We start from the raw sequence: 22,934 nt of genomic DNA on the forward strand, positions 1-22,934 counted from the left end.
TTAGATTAAGCTGACAATCAAAGGAAAAGGAAAAACATAATGTTACTTGCATTATTTGATAGGAAGAAATATACCAGGGTTTTTTGTTATCGTCATTTTCAATAAAAACTAACTTTATGGCACTAAAACCTATTTGGAGAGTATTAAGCCCTTATATGAAAGAAACCCGTTTTTAATAATCATGATATTAGCTTTTTGAGGACTTACTATGTAATTGCTATGCATTATTATAAGCACCTTACATGTCTTAAAGGCATTTTAATCCTCACAACAATTCTGGGAGAGAGGTAATACATTAGGTCCTTTTTACACAGGAAGAAATGCAGCACAGAAAGGCTAAGTAACTTGCCCAAGCCCATACAGCAGATCAGCAGCTGACCCAGAATTCAAACCCAGGAAATCTGGCTTCAACACTTGTGTTTCACAATATGATGAGAAGGTAATATTTATTTTTAAGTGTTTTTAAGTAATATGATAGCAAATGAATCTGTATTATCATTCCATGTCTAGTTATAACTATAAATAATAATTTCTGAATCTTACATATATTTTTCAAAAATAAAAAGACTTTAGACCCAGGCATTATAGGAATTCTATTTTCAATAAAGATTTGCTTTTGTAAAGAAATTCATCAACCCACTGATGAGGGTTTCATTCACCCATTCATTCATTCACCCATTCAGCTGTTTATTCATACATTCAACATATACTTAGTGCACAATACGTGTTAATGACACTTTTGGTATAGGAAGCATGACTTTTGTAATTTAGAACTTTATAATCCAAAAGTAATAATCTGTGATAGATTGTTAATAGTTTTTTTCCTATCAAATATAAACAAAATCTTACCCTTTTCCCTGGAATCTAAACCACTATGAAGTTAACATAACCTGTTTTAGAGTACCTTACAAAACCATAGCCACTCATGATGATACTGTCATCTAGAATTATCAAGGAATGATTAAATCCTTTTCAGTATGGCCTAAATGTTTGTAAATTTATGATTATATAATTTTTAAAAATCTATGTATGATAGAATAACTTTTAAGTACTCATCTGCATATTCAATTATATAAGAATATTACACTTCAAAATCAATGAACAAGCCCTTACCATAAAACTATACGTGAATAGAAGTATTATGTACAATTAGTTTACTATAATATTTTAAAGATAATGTAATACAGTCAATAAGCTTTCTAATATTGGACATGCAAACAAGATTAAACTGAATAAATGCATCCTCTACTGGCTCATTTCCAACAGCATACAAACATACTCTAAAAACGCCCATCTTAACATAAAAAGAGAAAGGAAACTCCCTTGAACTCCACATTCCTCTTCAGTTACCATCCAGTTCTCTATTGCCTTTCCCAGTAAATATTCCCTAAGGAGCCGTTTATATTTATTCACTACAGTCCAGCTTCCATGGGGAATATTTATTGAAACTACTTCTGGTCAAAGCCACTCATCCTCATCTTAACCTTTCAGCAGCGTTCATCTGGTATAGTTGAGAATAGAACAGCATAATATAGTGTACAGGTCATGACAGGAGTATAGTTGAGAATACTCCTGTCATGACCTGTACACTATATTATGCTGTTCTATTTCCAGAAAAAGTATTCAGTGCTAATATTTCTTGACCTAAAAGAATTTGTACATTTTACCTGCCATCATCCTGATCTACTCCACTTAAACTGCTGTCATCCTTCATGTGTAGCAGACCACCACTCAGTGAATCAGCCTTCTCAAACATTGGTGTAATCACACATTCTTTTGTTGTCCATTTTTCATTTTCCTTTTTCTTTACTTCCTTCATGTGCACGCCAGGACCGCTACTTTAAAAAATCCATTAAAAAGCCAATGTTTTCTAATAATTCTACTGATAAAGAATAAAAAACCAATTTTTGTAAAATTCCAACTCTTACCCATCATAAGTCATTTATTAGTTCACAAAACAGTTATGAAGTACCAACCATATGCAAGCAAATACAAATCCTTGCTTCAAAGACACATACACAATTATGATACAATGTGATATGTAAGAGTTGACACATGAAAGTTATAAGTGAACATAGGAAAGCTTTACAGAAGAGGTTAAATAAACAGAGGAGGTCATGAGGAAAAGAAAATGGAGAAAATCATTCTACTTGGTGATTAGAATGTGAGCACAAAGTTTAGACACATGGAGTCTAGGTGTTTCTGAGAAACTTGGAAGGAAAAGTACAAAATACATGGAAGGAAGCAGAGAGATGAGTCTGGAAAGACATTCTGAAGAACCTCAAGTGCTACAATGAAAAGCTGAAGTTCACTGCCTAAAAGCAATGACTCTTAGACATGGGAGTAATAATTAGATTTCTACTATATTTTTTTGTTTTGTTTTGATATATAATAATGTTTAATTTGCATGATTTTTAAAAATAACATGAGGTACATAAAACACGAAAGAAGAACTCAAGGAAATATCTTGGGGGGAAAATTTACTTTTAAACACCCACATGTTGGGGTCATGTCAGCATCAGGGCTGAAAAATAGGTACCTCATAGTATCCCTCCACCACCAGCAACAATTTGGCATCTATCCACAGACAAAAGTGGCTTTGTGGCAGTTGCAGGATTCAGCACCATAAACCAAGGGACCTGGGAAGAGTCCTGCCCACCCAAGTGGTAACAGACATACAGACCACAGCCCAGCTGTGGACCCTGCATGGCCCATGAACTGGCTCCAGCCACTCTTAGCAACGTCCAGGGAATCCCTGGAAAACACTGTCTTAGACAATCACCCACAGACGAGAGAGCCTTTGTGGAAATCCAGGTTTCCAGCAGAGAAGTGCCAGCATACCACTGGAACAAAAAAATGCAAGTTGGGATACATTGGAGAGGGCAGTTATTAAAGACTGGAAGAGGTGACTGCTACTTCAAATTCAAAGACAGCAATGCAAAACTTCAAGTAACATAAAAAAAATCAAGAAAACATGACACTACCAAAAGATCACAATAATTTTCCACTAGCAAATCCCAAAGACATGGAGATCTGCAATCTACCTGATAGAGAATTCAAAATAGTAGTTTTAAGGAAACTCAGTGAGCTACAAGAAAACACAGAAAGACAACCCAATAAAATCAGGAAAGTAATACACAAACAAGATGAGGAGTTTAACAAAGAGATAGAAATAATAAAAAATAACCAAATGGAAGTTTTGGAGCTGAAGAATACAATGAATGAAAGGAAAAATGCAATAAAGAGCACTGACAGCAGAATGGATCAAACAGAAGAAAGAATCTGTGAGTTAAGAGACAGGAGCTTTGAAATTATCCAATCAGAGGAGAATAAAGAAAAAAAGAATGAAAAAGTGGGAAGAAAGCCTACATGAATTACCAGATACCATCAAAAGAAATAATTCATAAATCATGGCAGTTCCAGAAAGAGAAGATAGGGAGAAGGTGGCAGAAGCTTATTTAAAGAAAAAATGGTTGAGAACTTCCTAAACCTGGAGAGAGATTTGGATATCCAAGTTCCTAAAGCACATAGGTCACCAAGCAAACTCAACTTAAAGAAATCCTCGCCAGGAGACATTATAACAAAACTGTCAAAAATCAAAGACAAAGAGAGAGTCTTAAAAGCAGCAAAAGTAAAGAGGCTTGTAAATTATAAGGGAACCCCCATAAGTCTATCAATGGATTTCAAGAGAGTAGGACGACATATTCAAAGTGCTAAAAGAAAAAACCTGCCAACCAAGAATACTCTATCCAGAAAAGTTGTCTTTCAGAAATGAAGGAGAGATAAAGGCTTTCCCAAACAAAGCAAAGCTGAGGGAGGTCATCACCACTAGACCTGCCTCACAAGAAATGATGAAAGGAGTCTTCAAGCTGAAATCAAAGGACGCTAATTAGTAACATAAAATATATTTAAATATACAACACACTGGTAAAGGTAAGTATACAGTCAAATCCAGAATACTCTAATACTGTAATACAGTGGTGTGTTAACCAATTAACTCTAGTATTAAGGCTAAAGGACAAGAGTATTAGAAATAACTATAACCCTAGAAAAATATAAAATTTGTTAATCATGAACAGTAGCTCAAATGAGAACTTGTTTTATAGGAAAATAACAATTATCTATTGTTAAATACTGACATAGGCTTACCTATCAGAATCTTCATTCTCCATGGTAGGAAACTGTTGGTTATTAGTTTTTCTGCTCTTTCTCTGTTGAATTAATCCACTATCATCAGCATCATATATGTTTTCTGATACTTCCATTTCACTACTTTTGTGCTTCTTCTTTGCTTCTTCAACCTTTAATGAAAGTTTGACACTACATATAATTGTTATTACCTTATTCATTATAAAGACCTTTTCATTGTCATTAATTACTTGACTCAGAGTTTGCCCCGGCTTTAAGCAATAAAAATAGTTTTGTGCTTACTTTAATTTTTTTAATTACAAGTCATTGAAATTTTTGTAAAGTCTGCTTCTTTCTGTTTGAGGAAAAGAAATAAAATTTTAAAAATTTCAAAAAGGGCTTTCTTAATGTGGTGCAGCTATTCACATCCACTCTTCCCTGTCTGATGGCAGAGACAGAGAAATAAAGAGACAAAGACACAAAATTTGTCCTCTTTGGTCTTTACCACCTGGATTTTGCATTAAACAGCCAAATTTAGAGGACGGGACATCTTGGTGCTTCAGTAACAAAAAGGAAACATCCTTCTTTCTGCACTGAAGCTATTCTTCCCCCACTGCCTTTTACAATTCTTTTTTCATTTGGATCCTGGGAATATCAAAAAAGTGATGGTGTTCACTAAAATATATGAACCAAAGTTTACCAAAAAACAGGAGTAGAGTGAAATTGATGAATTGCTAGTTAGTGTGGAATTCTGGAAAATGAGTAATGCTTCCCAATTTCACATTCAATAACCATGAAATTTTAGAGCTAAAGGGTATAGAAGTAATTATCTACTTTAGCCCCACTATTTACCAATAATGGGAATAAAACCAAGAAAGGTTCAATGATTATTCCAAAGCCCCTAAAGTGGCATTTCCTATCATTTCATGGCACCAAAAGAGATGATACAATTCTGTAACCCTGAATCTGATAAATTACCAAATGAATTCATCAGATTAATCAGATAAGTTAAAAGTGTGACTTTGGCAAAGTAATTTAATGCCTCAGTTGGGGGTAGGGCTCATCTCTTTTTCTTTCAAAGGAGAATATCTACAGATTTTTGTCTATCTTTAAAACTCAGTCAATGCACCTCATACACAAAAGAGCAAACAAACAAATTTAAAAATCTATTAATGGAAGGAAAAAAAACCTCACTGCAGGTCAAAACTCAGTTTTCTCCTTTGGAGATAAATACTGAATTTGTTTGGCTGAGGGTTTATACTACCTATATGATAAAATCATACATGTCAAAACTTACCACATTTTATTATACAACATAATGTAAAGGTCTGACTCAACAGAAACATCTGAGAGTGGTGATTAAAGAATATGTGGGAGTACATGTATTTGTTATTAAAAATATCTTGAAGTGGCCATGCTGGAATTCTAAGTGCCAAGCGATTGAGTAAAGCAGAGAAGATCGCATCCACTAAAGCACAATAAAGAGATTAGTTTACCAGGAATACGTGTTTATGTCCCTTCTTTCAGTCACTGCTTCCTTCCCATACTATAGAGTGTAATTTATATTTAAAACCCAATAGATTAATAAGAAACCCCCAAACCCTAGCTTATTATATTTCTTAAGCAATTTCCTTTGTGGAAATTCTGGCTCAGAAAGTCACACGGTATGTAGCTAAATTAGTTTCCCAGTTCATATGAAAGACTGACAGAGAGAGACTTAGGTTGATTAAGGAACAAAAGCCATGAAAATAGTTTCCTATTATTTAGATGGCAGAAGTAATCTATTTCTACACAATTACCTATTTAGCTGACCCCATTTTATTACTAAGTGGAAAATCAGAATGGATCAGAGATCATTGATAAAGAGAAAGAACAAAGTAGCAGCAAATGAAACTCTACCTCTTTTTGAAGTTGAATTTTCTGTTGTCTGAAAGCCAGGAACTCTACTTGTAACATGGCTATCTCATTCTTAAGCCTTTGCATATCTTGCTGTAATTCTTCATTTAGATACACTTTGGATCTTCTGTTAGGATTCAGTGGAGAAGAACTCCCATTTTCTAATTCAGGTTGCATGCTTTTATAGTTATTAGCACTGCAATTATCTGAAAGCAATGGCTTCTGGAACCAGTCTTGTATTGGTTTGGTTTTCTTACAAGTATTTGTAACAGCAGAAATATCACGACTTTTTATTTGAATCATGTGTTTCATTTCATTGGAGCAGGCAAGCCATAAATCAAAAAGTCTTTTGGGATCACTAGACTGAGGTATACATCCGATGTCTAATTTCCAATTAGTGGTATTTTGGTTCATATTTTGTAACATTTGCATATCAAACTCTTGGTCTTCTTGCATTTCAAATGTAACTACTGGGTCCCTTACTTTTTTATTTTCTGTATCATTATAAAAACTCTCCTCATTTTTGTTAAAAACATGTTCAGTGTCTGGTTTATCACTTTCATAGTCTAATTTAATTTCAGTTAAATAAAGCTGTGAAGATGATGGGCAAGCATGTCCCCAAGACCCAGAGGTTAAATAAGATGGAAAAACATTTTCAAGACTGGGTTCTTTTTGTTCAGGAAATGCTTGGAATGCTAGAGAGACAGATACTCCAAATGAAACTTTTGCCTCACAGTCAGGTATATTATTTGTCAAATTAGAAGGTATTTCCTTTATGTTTGCTCCTTCTTTAGGGTCATCATGTAGTGGCTCTTTCTCAGGACAAACAGTAATTTTGTATTTTTCAAAAGTTCCACCAAACTTCCACTTTAACTTATTTGTGATGTGTTTGAAGTTATTTTTCCACCCTAATTTGCCTTGTTTGATCCACATTTCCTCATGCTTTTGTATACAAGGAAGTCCTAAACATACAGATATGTCCTCTCTATCACATTCCTTATTCATTTCTGGTTCTTGAGTCATTTTTTGCAGATGCAAAAGCGGAAGATCAATTGGCTTGATTTGATTTTCAGATGTCTTTTCTGTCAGGGTACATGTTTGTAAAATAACTTTATCCTTAAGTAATCAAGGACAGACAAAGAAAAATTAGAAAATAATTAAACTTTAACCATTAAACTTCTTAATCTATGTTTAGCTACTCACAAATCACTGGATTACAACTAAGAAGTGAAAAATAACTTGCCTTAGCCTGAAACCGGAGAAAAACATGAACTCACAGACCCAATTTTGTCACTGTTTGTTTGAACTAAATAATTCATATATGTTAAATCTACCAAAAATGAATTAGGAGATGATTTTTAATGTTACAAAGGCTTCCTTACTTAAAAATATTTCACCTCACCGTACCTTAAAAAGTCCCTATGTGCACGTAAGCATTTTTTTTTTAAGGACTAGTAACTGGAGAATAGACAAACCTTGAATTACTGGGAGCCAAAATCAATTAACACCAATCAGAAAGAGGAACAAATTCCTAAATTTTAATGCAAATTATATACTATGATAGTATTATACGTTGATATAATACCTGCTTTCATTCAGTTATATTATATTCTAATATCCACTAATGAAAGTGGATAAAACATTGTTTAATATTATTTACTGGTTTCCTACCCTGAAATGAAATAAATTAGAAAGTTATTGTCTGTAGCCTAACAACAAAGGTCCAATTCTGGAAGGTCTGCTTCCTTAATAGGCAATTGGGTTGATTGTATGACCCCTTCTCTCCCTGAATGGAGATCCTTAGGTTGATTACATAGAGGTCACAAGACAGAATAAATTTTTAATCTTGGCATTACTGACTGGCAACTTGAAACTACAAATTTTGAACAGCTGGGAATGATTTCTCCTTCCATGAATCTAACTCACGGACCATCACTGATATACTGTTCATAATTTCAACTGCTTAATCATACGATTCAGTATTTGATTATCACCTTCTTTATCATGTAAGGAAGAAGCAAACAATATTCAGGAAATTTTTTTGCCTCAATTCCAAGGAAAAGTTTAACTATAACTTATAACAGATTCTAACAATATTTTAAGGTTTGTAATTAAAGCACTATAAAAACTAACTATTAAATTATTATCTATCAATTCTAAGAGGTTAATTTTGAAAGGTAATTTCACTTGAACTCTGTTATGTTGTTAAAGCATAGAAAACAATATTGAGCCAGAAATTTACATTTACATTTTTACATACCTGTGAGTGGTTATTTTCACTTCCATCAAGCCTTTCTTGTGCTTCCTCCGATGTTATTTCTAAGTCTAGCTCTGCTGACAAATCTATATGTTTAGTTAAAATTAACTACTTAGAACAGTTAGATAAAAGACATAATCTTTATAAAAATAGATTTAAAAAATTTTATCAAATGACAATTTAAATTAAGCTTAATCTTTAGCTGAATATTTACTTCTTTAAGAAATACTTCTAATTACCTAAAACTCCAACAAACCATCTGGGAAATACCAGATGTCACCAGGTTACAGGCACACAAACATCTCAAAGATTCATTGACAAATTCATCCACCAAACATCAATGAACAGAACAATCAAAAACCAAACAAAGGGTTTCCCTGGTGGCGCAGTGGTTGAGAGTCCGCCTGCCGATGCAGGGGAGACGGGTTCGTGCCCTAGTCCGGGAAGATCCCACATGCCGCAGAGCTGCTGGGACCGTGAGCCATGGCCGCTAGGCCTGTGCCTCTGGAGCCTGTGCTCCGCAGTGGGAGAGGCCACAACAGTGAGAGGCCCGCATACCGCAAAACAAACAAACAAACAAACAAAATTTAAAAATACAGGACAAACATAGAAAGTCACAATATACTCTGTTCTCTACTTCATAATAGTACCTATTTAACAATACACCAAGCTTCAACTGCAACGTTATTCATGGTTTCCAAAATTACTGTTACTTTTCATGCTTTTATCAGTTCCTTAATCTGAAATGTTTTCCTCTACTCTTCTGACAAAGTTCTTTTCATCTTTTAAGACTCAGCGTGCTTTGTGAAGTCCTCCTTGATTACAGCTCTCTTTCCCCAAATAGGTATCTCTTTCCTAGTAGCTACCTTAGTACTTTATAGATTTTTCTAGTGTATCTTCATCACCTGAACTGTAAATTATTTCTTCACATCTATCCTCTTTGCTTCTAGACTGTAGAGGACAATCTCTTGAAATCATCTTTGTATAAACAGTCTTTATTTTACTCAATAATTATTTATTGAGTTCCTGCTCAGTACTAAACATGGAGTTTAAAGAAGAATGTAGATAAAAGGTGTCAGGGATGGCTTTTCTAGAGATAATGCCTGAGCTGAGACTTACACAGTGAGGTCAGTCAGATTCAAGGGAATAGAGGGCAGGAAAGGGAGAGAGCATGGAAAGCTGTAGCAAGACAGGCAGAGAAGCATACATAAAACAGGATGAATAGTTGTCTAAAATACAGGGATAGATGAGAGAGCATCACCAGCAGTTCAGAATTCCAGAGCAAAGGACAGACAGAAAGGGCTAGAGAGGGAGAGTCAGGTAGAAGTTAGATTACGAAAGCCTCGTGTCATTCTAAGATGGCTGGACATTAATATGCTTTAAAGAGTGGTTCACGATCACTGGTGCATTTGAGATAGATCACTCTAAATGCTGCGGGAGGGATGAATTTGAAGGCCATACAAATAAATAGAGGGAGAAGAATTTGATGGCATTATAATGCAAAAAAAAAGGTGATGCAGGCCTACACTGAGGGACTGTTTCCAGAAATATTTAGGATATAAAATTACCAGGACCCAGCATAGAATAAATCTTTATTAAATAAATAAATGCACGAATCCTGGGCCCCTCAAGAACTAGACTCTGCTTATTACTTTATAAAAGGTATCAACTGAGAAGAGAAATGATCTGCATGAACTGTTTTAAGTTGCTTGTATTTAGTTTCCAGTTTTCCTGTTTCACATCTTCCTGTGTTGAGGGGGCTCGTGTAGGTGTTTCATTTGAATTTGTGCTTCTTGGACCTACCAAGCTCATGGAGAAATGAGAGCAAACAAGTCACTTGTATAGATAAAAAAAACTTTGAGTTTATAGCTTGTAGTCACTACTCTAGGAAATAACTGAGAATCTTTTGTAAATGTAACATTAATTCTACAGGTAAGGAAAGACAAGAAGATAAAACTATAGGACTGGAAAAAGAAAACAGTGTATGATTTATTACTATAGCCCTGATCATATGACTGATTAACGGCACTAAATTAATTGGTATTTATGTAGAACATATATTAGATGTGGTTAATCAATAGACTGGGCATCCTAGTAGAATTAGAATTGATTTTCCTTACACTATCTTTAAATGATCAGCACTCCTTAAAACCAATATCCCTTGTGAACTATTAATTCATTAAAAATAATAAGTTGGTATACTATGTGGACACAGCTAAGAAGGAGGGACTATGTAGCAATCCCCAATGACTCCCATTACTGCTGGGAAAGCCAATTCTAAAATATATAAACTCATACAAAATACAAGAAATAGTTTAGTATTTGGTTTTGGAGGTGCTTTTTTCGTTACATTGAATATAGTTATAACTAATACTAATGAATTCAGAGCTAAACAAAAATAAAGCTAAGAAACTACATTTTGAGAAGGGAATCTTCAGATGTCTGCCTAGGTTTCCCAACTAGTCCCAAAGTTCTAAATATAATCTTGCTACCCACTCTCAGGTGTATCCTAAATACTAGCCTAACGAACCTATTCTCTCTCCTAATTCCCTTTGTTATTTATTATGTTGCTTTCCTCAGAGGAAGAATGCAAACGTCTTGCTAAAAGACGTTTCGCTGCAGGTTGAATAAAAGGAGTAAACACAAAGCAGATTTTGCCACAAAATGATTTTGGAAACATCAGGATTATGGTGAAGCCATGCCGAGGTGGCCTATGGTTGAGTGCTCTGTGCTTATTTATTACATTGTTTGCTGTCTCTGTTTTCTGGCAGTTGTGACTCACACAGGTCACGGAGCGTGTAATCCCCTAACAGAAACAACACTCCGATATTAATCTTTTCTTTATCTGTTAAGGTCATCTGTCCAAATTCTGTGGATGCTGACTGATTTTTGGTCATTGATTGTGACACAAATGGATATTTATCATCAACTTTCAAATGCCCAGCTCTTTGACAAGTCTCATTATTGAGCGACAAACTAGCAGAATCCCAACCTGAAAAATCTGAAAACAAAGTTTCCATTTATTAGAATGTGAATACTAATACAAATTTGACTAACCTGAACAAATTCTTTCTTCAGAGAAGCAGTCCCATGTCCTCCTCTCCCCCCAAACACACTACTCCCTCATGGCTTATTGTATCTTACACATCATTGCCATTCATATAGATACGTTAAGTATTGCCTCTCATTTTTTCTAATTTTTACTTTTCTAGTGTTACTTACTTTGATTCACTCATCAATCTCTATTACATATTCTGTATACCTTAAGAGCTTTATTAATAATTACGTTTCTTCAACATATAAATTTTTTCATTAACAAAATTATGTCTAACCATTTATTTTATGTTTAAATATGCATGACAGTATTGTGTGTTCCAGAGACATGGGTTTTAAAAAATCTTTTAATGAATGGTACTACTTTAATACAATGAGATGGTCTTTCCTCAATGTACCAATATCTTCAGAACTCATTTTTTAAGGCTTGGATAAATATCATAAATTTACAAAAGAAATGATAGCCTTGAGTGACTAATTGTTTCCTGGTAAAAATAGGATAAGTCTAGGTCCACACTAGATCCAAAGAGCATACAGTGCCATGACACAGGAAATGAATACATAACAAAAATATTTTTCTTTTTTTTAAAGAAAGTAAAATTGTCAGATTTCAATTTCTTAAGACAAATAAGAGCTGAACCAAGATGGTGGAGTACAAGGATATGCTCTCAGTCCCTCTTGTGAGAACACCAGAATCACTACTAGGTGCTGGACAATCATCGACAGGAAGACACTGGAACTCACCAAAAAAGATACCCCACATCCGAAGACAAAGGAGAAGCCACAATGAGACAGTAGGAGGGGCGCAGTCACAGCAAAATCAAATCCCATAACAGGTGGGTGGGTGACTCATAGACTGGAGAACACTTATACCACAGAAGTCCACCCACTGGAGTAAAGGTTCTGAGCCCCACATCAGGCTTCCCAACCTGGGGGTCCGGCAAGGGGAAGAGAAATTCCTAGGGAATCAGACTTTGAAGCCTAGTGGGATTTGACTGCAGGACTTTGACAGGACTGGGGGAGAAACAGACTCCACTCTTGGAGGGCACACACAAACTACTGTGTGCAGTGGGACCCAGAAGAAGGAGCAGTGACCCCACGGGAGACTGAACCAGACATACCTGCTAGTGTTGGAGGGTCTCCTGCAGAGGCGGGGGTTGGCTGTGGCTCATCGTGTGGACAAGAACACGGGCAGCAGAAGTTCTGGGAAGTACTCCTTGGCGTGAGCCCTCCCAGAGTCTGCCATTAGCCCTACCAAAGAGCCCAGGTAGGCTCTACTGTTGGGTTGCCTCAGGCTAAACAACCAACAGGGAGGGAACCCAGCCCCACCCATCAGCTGTCAAGTGGATTAAAGTTTTACAGAGCTCTGCCCACCAGAGCAACACCCAGCTCAACCCACCACCACTCCCTCCCATCAGGAAACCTGCACAAGCCTCGTAGATAGCCTCATCCACCAGAGGGCAGACAGGAGAAACAAGAACTACAATCCTGCAGCCTGTGGAACAAAAACCACATTCACAGACAGATAGACAAGATGAAAAGGCAGAGGGCTATGAACCAGATGAAGGAACAAGATAAAACTGCAGAAAAACAACTAAATGAAGTGGAGATAGGCAACCTTCCAGAAAAAGAATTCAGAATAATGATAGTGAAGATGATCCAGGACCTCGGAAAAACAATGGAGGCAAAGATCGAGAAGATGCAAGAAATGTTTAACAAACACCTAGAAGAGTTAAAGAACAAACAAACAGAGATGAACAATACAATAATTGGAATGAAAACTACACTAGAAGGAATCAATAGCAGAATAACTGAGGCAGAAGAACACATAAGTGACCTGGAAGACAGATTGGTGGAATTCACTGAGCAGAAGAGAATAAAGAAAAAAGAATGAAAAGAAATGAAGACAGCCTGAGACGTCTGAGACAACATTAAACGCAACAACATTCGCATTATAGGGGTCTCAAAAGGAGAAGAGAGAGAGAAAGGACCAGAGAAAATATTTGAAGAGATTATAGTCGAAAACTTCCCTAACATGGGAAAGGAAATAGCCACTCAAGTCCAGGACGTGCAGCGAGTCCCATACAGGATAAACCCAAAGAGAAACATGCCGAGACACACAGTAATCAAATTGGCAAAAATTAAACACAAAGAAATATTACTGAAAGCAGCAAGGGAAAAATGACAAATAACATACAAGGGAACTCCCATAAGGTTAACAGCTGATTTCTCAGCAGAAACTCTACAAGCCAGAAGGGAGTGGCATGATGCACTTAAAGTGAGAAAAGGGAAGAACCTACAACCAAGATTACTCTACCTGGCAAGGATCTCATTCAGACTCCACGGAGAAATCAAAAGCTTTACAGACAAGCAAAAGCTAAGAGAATTCAGCACCACAAACCAGCTCTACAACAAATGCTAAAGGAACTTCTATAAGTGGGAAACACAAGAGAAGAAAAGGACCTACAAAAACAAACCCAAAAGAATTAAGAAAATGGTCATAGGAACATACATATTGATAATTACCTTAAACGTGAATGGATCAAATGCTCCAACCAAAAGACACAGGCTTGCTGAATGGATACAAACACAAGACCCATATATATGCTGTCTACAAGAGCCCCACTTCAGACCTACAGACACATACAGACTGAAAGTGAGGGGATGGAAAAAGATATTCCATGCAAATGGAAATCAAAAGAAAGCTGGAGTAGCAATACGCATATCAGATAAAATAGACTTTAAAATAAAGAATGTTACAAAAGACAAGGAAGGACACTATATAATGATCAAGGGATCAATCCAAGAAGAATATATAACAATTATAAATATATATGCACCCAACATAGGACCACCTCAATATATAAGGCAACGGCTAACAGCTGTAAAAGAGGAAATCAACAGTAACACAATAATAGTGGGGGACTTTAACACCTCACTTGCACCAATGGACAGATCATCCAAAATGTAAATAAATAAGGAAACAGGAGCTTTAAATGACACAATAGGCCAGATAGATTTAATTGATATTTATAGGACATTCCATCCAAAAACAGCAGATTACACTGTCTTCTCAAGTGTGCACAGAACATTCTGCAGGATAAATCACATCTTGGGTCACAAACCAAGCCTCAGTAAATTTAAGAAAATTGAAATCATATCAAGCATCTTTTCTGACCACAACACTATGAGATTAGAAATGAATTACAGTGGAAAAACATAAAATACACAAACACATGGAGGCTAAACAGTAAATTACTAAATAACCAAGAGATCACTGAAGAAATCCAAGAGGAAATCAAAAAATACCTAGAGACAAATGACAATGAAAACACAACAATCCAAAACCTATGGGATGCAGCAAAAGCAGTCTTAAGAGGGAAGTTTATAGCTATACAAGCCTACCTCAAGAAACAAGAAAAATCTCAAATAAATAATCTAACTTTATACCTAAAGGAACTAGAGAAAGAAGAACAAACAAAACCCAAAGTTAGCAGAAGGAAAGAAAACATAAAGATCAGAGCAGAAATAAATGAAATAGACACAAAGAAAACAATAGCAAAGATCAATAAAACTAAAAGCTGGTTCTCTGAGAAGATAAACAAAATTGATAAACCATTAGCCAGACTCATCAAGAAAAAGAGGGAGAGGACTCAAATCAATAAAATTAGAAATGAAAAAGGAGAAGTTACAACAGACACCGCAGAAAGACAAAGCATCTTAAGAGACTACTACAAGCAACTCTATGCCAATAAAATGGACAACCTGGAAGAAATGGACAAATTCTTAGAAAGGTATAACCTTCCAAGACTGAACCAGGAGAAACAGAAAATATGAACAGACCAATCACAAGTAATGAAATTGAAGCTGTGATGAAAAATCTTCCAACAAACAAAAGTCCAGGAGCAGATGGCTTCACAGGTGAATTTTATCAAACATTTACAGGAGAGCTAACACCCATCCTTCTCAAACTCTTCCAAAAAATTGCAGAGGAAGGAGCACTCCCAAACTCATTTTATGAGGCCACCATCACCCTGATACCAAAACCAGACAAAGATGTGACAAAAAAAGCAAATTACAGACCAATATCACTGATGAATATAGATGCAAAAATCCTCAGCAAAATACTAGCAAACAGAATCCAACAATGCATTAAAAGGATCATACACCATGATCAACTGGGATTTATCCCAGGGATGCAAGGATTCTTCAATATACACAAATCAATCAATGTGATACACCATATTAACAAATTGAAGAATAAAAACCATATGATCATCTCAATAGATGCAGAAAAAGCTTTCAACAAAATTCAACACCAATTTATGATAAAAACTCTCCAGAAAGTGGGCATAGAGGGAACCTACCTCAACATAATAAAGGTCATATATTACAAACACACAGCAAACATTATTCTCAATGGTGAAAAACTGAAACCATTTCCTCTAAGATCAGGAACAAGACAAGGATGTCCACTCTCACCACTATTATTCAACATAGTTTTGGAAGTCCTAGCCTCAGCAATCAGGGAAGAAAAAGAAATAAAAGGAATATAAATTGCAAAAGAAGTAGTAAAACTGTCACTGTTTGCAGATGACCTGATACTATACATAGAGAATCCTAAAGATGCCACCAGAAAACTACTAGAGCTAATCAAAGAATTTGGTAAAGTTGCGGGATACAAAATTAATGAACCGAAATCTCTTGCATTCCTATACACTAATGATGAAAAATATGAAAGAGAAATTAAGGAAACACTCTCATTTACCATTGCAACAAAAAGAATAAAATACCTAGGAATAAACCTACCTAGGGAGACAAAAGATCTGTATGCAGAAAAGTATAAGACACTGATGAAAGAAATTAAAGATGATACCAACAGATGGAGAGATAAACCATGTTCTTGGATTGGAAGAATCAATATTGTGAAAATGACTATACTACACAAAGCAATGTACAGATTCAATGCAATCCCTATCAAATTACCAATGGCATTTTTTACAGAACTAGAACAAAAAATCTTACAATTTGTATGGAGACAAAAAAGACCCCGAATACCCAAAGCAGTCTTGAGGGAAAAAAACGCAGCTGGAGGAATCAGACTCCCTGACGTCAGGCTATATTACAAAGCTACAGTAATCAAGACAATATGGTACTGGCAGAAAAACAGAAACATAGATCAATGGAACAAGATAGAAAGCCCAGAGGGAAACCCATGCACCTATGGTCAACTAATCTATGACAAAGGAGGCAAGGATATACAATGGAGAAAAGACAGTCTCTTCAATAAGTGGTGCTGGGAAAACTGGACAGATACATGGAAAGAATGATATCAGAACACTCCCTAACACCATACACAAGAATAAACTCAAAATGGATTAGAGACCTAAATGTAAGACTGAACACTATAAATCTCCTAGAGGAAAACATAGGAAGAACACTCTTTGACATTAATCACAGCAAGATCTTTTTTGATCCACCTCCTAGAGTAATGTAAATAAAAACAAAAATAAACAAATGGGACCTAGTGAAACTTCAAAGCTTTTGCACAGGAAAGGAAACCATAAACAAGATAAAAAGAAAACCCTCAGAATGGGAGAAAATATTTGCAAACAAATCAATGGACAAAGGATTAATCTCCAAAACATATAAACAGCTCATGCAGCTCAATATTAAAAAAACAAACAACCCAATCCAAAAATGGGCAGAAGACCTAGATAGACAGTTCTCCAAAGAAGACATACAGATGGCCAAGAAGCACATGAAAAGCTGTTCAACATCACTAATTATTAGAGAAATACAAATCAAAACTAGAATGAGGTATCACCTCACACCAGTTAGAATGGGCTTCATCAGAAAATGCACAAACAACAAATGCTGGAGAGGGTATGGAGAAAAGAGAACCCTCTTGCACTGTTGGTGGGAATGTAACTGATACAGCCACTATGCAGAACAGTATGGAGGTTCCTTAAAAAACTAAAAATAGAATTACCATATGATCCAGCAATCCCACTACTGGGCATATACCCAGAGAAAACCATAATTCAAAAAGACACATGCACCCCAATGTTCACTGCAGCACTATTTACCGTAGGCAGGTCATGGACGCAACCTAAATGCCCATCGACAGACGAATGGATAAAGAAGATGGGGTACATATATACAATGGAATATTACTCAGCCATAAAAAGGAATGAAATTGGGTCATTTGTTCAGACGTGGATGGATCTAGAGACTGTCATACAGAGTGTAGTCAGTCAGAAGAGAAAAACAAATATCGTATATTAACGCATATATGTGGAACGTAGAAAAGTGGTACAGGTGAACTGGTTTGCAGGGCAGAAATGGAGGCACAGTTGTAGAGAACAAACGTATGGACACCAAGGGGGGAAAACCGCAGAGGGCTGGGGATGGTGCTCGGATGAATTGGGAGATTGGGAATAACATGTATACACTGATGTGTATAAAATTGATGACTAATAAGAACCTGCTGTATATATGTGAAAAAAGAGACAAATCAAAGAAAAAAGCAAGAAATGTAAAAGTGAAAGTTTAAAGCCTGTTTCATCACAAGGGTCCCTTTATCATTTCACAACCATGACCTCTGTAAATGGTTTAAAACACTGGTTCTCAAGTGTCACCTGAGCATCCCTGGAGTCCCAAGACTCAACCGTTCAAGGGGTCCAAGAGGTCAAAACTATTTCACAATAACAGTAAAGGTTATTTCCATTCTCATTCTGTTTTAAGTGTACAGAGGCGATTTCCAGAGACAAGATATGTGATAACATCATACTTCTAATGGCTAATAGAATGTATGACTGTGTGTGCTTGTATTTTAAATTTTTCAGTTTTATTTTCCAATACAGTAAACATCAGTAGATACAACCTACTTAAACAAAAGTTCCTTGGAATTCTCAATAATTTTTAAAAGTATAAAAGGATCCTATATCTGCATCATAAAAAATAACAAACAAATAAATAAAAGGATCTTAAAGCCCAAAACGTTCAGAATTACTGTTTTAAAAGATTGTGTCTATCAAATCGTCATTAAGGTATGATTACTTTCCCCCACTTTTAATAATCAAAGACCACACACACACACACACACACACACAGAGTCTGCTAATCAAAACATCTAGTTGGCTTAAACTCATCCGTGTAACACCACTAAAATGAAATAATTAAATTTGAAATACAATTGACATGTTAGCAAGTGAAGCTTTACTCTAGGTTAAGGTCTGAATTCAAATAAGCATTTTATAAAACTGGAAAAATCTTAGAATCTAATAATTTACCTCTGAGAATCCCTAAGAAGTACAGAGATTCCAAACTGAGAACTTTAGGGTATTGAAGCGTACATAGAAACATCTGAGTTAAAGCTTACATTTTAAAAATATCTTTTTCTTATGCTTGTAAATATCTTTTTTTCAAAACGTGGATACCAACAATAACATGTGCCTTATTTATGTCAAATCCTTCAATTAAACTTGCAAAAACAAAAGAAAAAAGAATTAGGAATATGAAGGCTGTGAGCGTTTCAAATATTTTAGTGTACCTCTTTCCAGAGTGAAATTTGCACTGCAAAATTTACCTGATCTGGATGTTTGTAAATCCTTCATTCCTACTGTTTTACTAGGAACAGAATCTTTCACTCCAACTGCAGGCTGAATGGGTTTTGAAACAAGTTGATTAATAAATAATGTACATTTGATACAATCTGTAGTTAATAATTCAAGACAAAAATATAAGTTTTTACCTTCAAGTGAGGATATTTTTCAGGAGAATCTAAAAGGCAAAAGGGACATAGAATCAATTACACGTAACTATGAAAGCCAACTATATATTCATACAGTTAGTACTGAGCAGAATCCTCATGCTTGGCCTTGGCAGTGAATACTTTAGGTTTTGGTGTTTTGTTTCTTGGGGGAAGTTAGGACTGCAACAAGACAGACATATGAATCCACTATAGATACTGAAGAAAAAATAGGAGTACAGGTTTAACAAAACATGCAGTTAAGACTTCAAAAGTAAGATTATGTTCCAAAAGCCTTTATAAAATAGAAAAATGCACATGTACCAATGTGAACATGCTGATTGATGAGGAGAAAAGTGATCTTTAATCAGAGCAACAAATCATGACCCCGAGAAGGTAAATGTGAAAGCTGATGGTAAAATGCAACAGCATATCTTGAATGCAATACAGCAGCATCATTTACACCGTTATACTACAAGTATTTATCATGTTCTTCAATTTGTCCTGTAATTTAGGAAGTGCACAGTTGGGATGACAGTTCAGTTGAATGTATAATTCATTTCTCATCAGAGAAAGGGTTATGAACTGATCAGCTTGGATATACACTTGTAGAATAATAGTTCATAAAAATATTCATGTTTTTCCATACCCATGTGGGCTACTGGTATGCCTACATTTCTTGGATCCTCTAGTTTAGTCATCTTAAAGTTTCTCGATCCACTCATGCAAGAAGGTATATAAGGCACATCTAAGAAATAACGTATTATAAGTTTTCAATATCGAAGTACAGTTATCAAAAAGGAAAAAGTAAATATTACTGCCATAGAATTATTAGATATTAAAAATCTTTCATATTTCAAAATCAGTGTAGTATTTACTGAAAATAACAATTTTAGCATTTAGGGAATGAACCCTATTAATTTCTTTTGTTTCCAAAATTAGTTTGGTTCAGTATATCATGCTAATGTTTAAAAGGATTTTTGTGAAACAATTATCATAAAAAAATTAGCTATCTTAGGGACTCCCCTGGTGGTCCAGTGGTGAAGACCCCATGCTTCTACTGCAGGGGGCACGGGTTCAATCCCTGGTCGGGGAAATTAAGATCCCACATGCCAAGCCAAGGAAGCAAAAAAAAAAAAAAACAAAAAAAAGCTATCTTAAAAAAAAAAACAAAAACAACCAATGCTTCCATATTCAAATTAATCTCATTTGAATAACACATACCAACACAACATATATCTTTGATGCCTGATAGTTAGAAGGAGGAGCTGGGGTTTACCTCAATTCTAGCACCCACTCCTGCTTCCAGTATTCTCTGGAGCAGCAATGACCTAACCTTGTTTCAGTGTAAATACACTGAAGTCATCTAACGAGACTTCTCTCAAGTTTCCTCATCACCTCCACAATCACCTCCCTAACACACTACTTTCTCCCCTCTTTCCTTTCACTATATTCTTTCCTCTTCAAAGGTAGTCTCTGGATCTGTGGTCTTAATTCTCCCTCTTTTACATTCTTTTTATGGATCATCCCCACCACTTCTTTTTTCCTCTTTGCTTAGCAGTGGCACCTTACATCTATAAGTTCTACTTCAACGCTTTGCTACCCTCTTAAATATGGAATATTTAAATATGGAATATGGAAGCATTGGTATAAAAAATGATATAAACACACTCAGAAAGAAAAACAAAATAATGCTTTTCCTTGATCCTGTTCTGTCTTGAACTATCCAGTGGCTCCTCTTCCAGATTTCTCTCAATGCAAGCCTACACCCTTGCTACTCTGAGAGCTTGTCAGAAATGCACAATCCCAGACCTGCTGCTCAGCATGTGCACTTTCCACAAGGTCCCCAGGGGACTAATTAAAATTTGAGAAACTCTGATCTATCAGTCTGCTTCTACATTCCCACAGTAAGAGTGGGAAAGCTTTGCTGTTCGTCTCTGACAAGTTTCGGTGCTGGAAGCTCACTTCAAATTTGTCTCACGTTTCAAATACTCTTCTCTTCCCTTTTCTAAAGACCTATTTTACTTTGCCCCCGTCCTCCACAGACCCCTGCTTCCTTTTCCTTCATTTACTCCCTGTAACCTCTGCCTCTCTCATTCTTTAGTCCTTCTTTCCTCTTCCTCATTTCCCGACTTTCCCTAGGGTGTGGAGTACCTTGAAACAGAACTAATAATTTAGCTCCTTAAAGGGGACTCTCAATTTAATCTGTGGCTGACACCAGATAAGATACACAGCTTCCCTCCTTTTCTCGTCTTTTTCCTCACTATGCATTTGACAGGTGATTTTCTTTTTTTTTTGCATCAACAGTGTTACGTTTTTTAATAGTTTTCAGAATATAAGCTGCATAGCTTTTTAGACTAAAAAATGATATAACTTCAGGTACATGCTTTAGGACACTTGGTTAAACAACAAGCAAACTGTGTCTTTGAGGACCACCTCAAAAGGGTGGCACACTTCACAGTGTAACTTGGTAACAGACATGGAGATAGATGATTATATCATGGCATGTTGTCTGCAAAAGAACATCTGGACACTCAGAGCTTAAATAGAACTCAGCACACAGTTAAGTATTGAAGCACTGCTTTTTGGCCAAATAAAAACTGCCTAAAAACTGCTGATGGATTTTTGACAAGAAAAAAAGACGTAGCTGCTTAGTTCTTCTGATACAGCACTTCTTTTCCAGAATGAGACAGGCTCAGGTCAACTTGAAATCAGTGTGAGGAATGATTCTTCCTCTTAACCGACAGGTGATTTTCTTTGGCTGTTAGAATATATCAGAATTCCCATTTTAAATCAACATGCTGTCAAATGACTTTTTCATAAAAATATAGTTCTTACCTTCTACTTGTCCATTTAATATATATTTTCCTCTTTGACCTGCAGCTCCAGATAAATGATCAACATACTTCTCTGGAAGACTCTCAGAGATACTCTGTTAAAATTGATATTAATAATGAGTTGCATAAAGCTTTCCTAATCCCCTTCTAATAGCTGAAAATACCCTACTTTTTAAAAATTTCCTACTTTACAAGCAATTAGATTTAAAAATAAGAGAAGCATGCATTGAAAACCCAAACATTGAAATAGAAAACTTCATATACACTCTCTAGATCAAGTCTATCTTTTATCCTCATTTGGCTACTGACTCTGTAAACTGAGCATGGAAAGCCAGAGGAATTATTTTCACAGACGAAAAATGTGCCTGACCTACAGGCACATTTCAGCAAACAATTACCTTCAAAACACCTAACTCTACTTTGCATTCCTTGGCAAAAGAAGAGAGTATTTTTTAAAAATATGTTTTCAAATAAATTCTTTAATAAGTACACTTGCTATAAATTTAAAATATTTCTAAAGACAGAAATTTTTTAGTATTAAAATAATATACTTGGCATGAAAAGAAACCATGAAGTATGTCATGTTGAGCATAAACAGAACACTGTAGAAGCTGCTTCATTTAGGTAAACAAGGGCTTATAAGAATCTGTTATTTGATAAAATTTTTATTGATAGGAAAAAGAGTTGAATAAAATAGCGAAGTAGTAAGAAAAACTTTTATGTTTAAATAATAGCAGAAAATTTAAATATAGTTATGCAACTCTTCAAAAAAGTACAGCAAGCTTTAATAAGGGAAGAATAAGAACTTTTATTTATTAATCATCTAAATGTGCCAAGCTTTTCTTATGCACATTTTATTTTCTACATACAACAACAATGATAAAAGTCATTGTAAGGACAGTTACCCCACTTCCTGTTTCCTGGTCCTTCCAAGATGCGAGAGTGTAATGACGAACAGATGGGATCCGCTGCTCTCTCTGTCCAGAACGTCCCTCCCCTGGACCCTCAC

General features: G+C 35.6%; 1 pseudogene across 1 annotated transcript in view; it reads right to left on the reverse strand.

Moving 5' to 3' along the window:
* The window catches only part of LOC309802861 (ankyrin repeat domain-containing protein 26-like), a 143,317-nt pseudogene that overhangs the window by 64,275 nt on the left and 56,108 nt on the right, over positions 1 to 22,934 (reverse strand). The window contains exons 13-19 of the transcript XR_014296158.1: positions 19,738 to 19,836; positions 19,092 to 19,120; positions 18,927 to 18,999; positions 8,285 to 8,367; positions 6,028 to 7,140; positions 4,150 to 4,301; positions 1,668 to 1,838 (exon numbers count right to left, since the gene is read on the reverse strand). The product of XR_014296158.1 is annotated as an ankyrin repeat domain-containing protein 26-like (transcript). The remainder of the gene's footprint in view (positions 1 to 1,667; positions 1,839 to 4,149; positions 4,302 to 6,027; positions 7,141 to 8,284; positions 8,368 to 18,926; positions 19,000 to 19,091; positions 19,121 to 19,737; positions 19,837 to 22,934) is intronic.

Source organism: Mesoplodon mirus (genome assembly GCF_964341445.2).
Source record: "Mesoplodon mirus genome assembly, chromosome: 4".
Lineage (NCBI taxonomy): Eukaryota > Metazoa > Chordata > Mammalia > Artiodactyla > Ziphiidae > Mesoplodon > Mesoplodon mirus.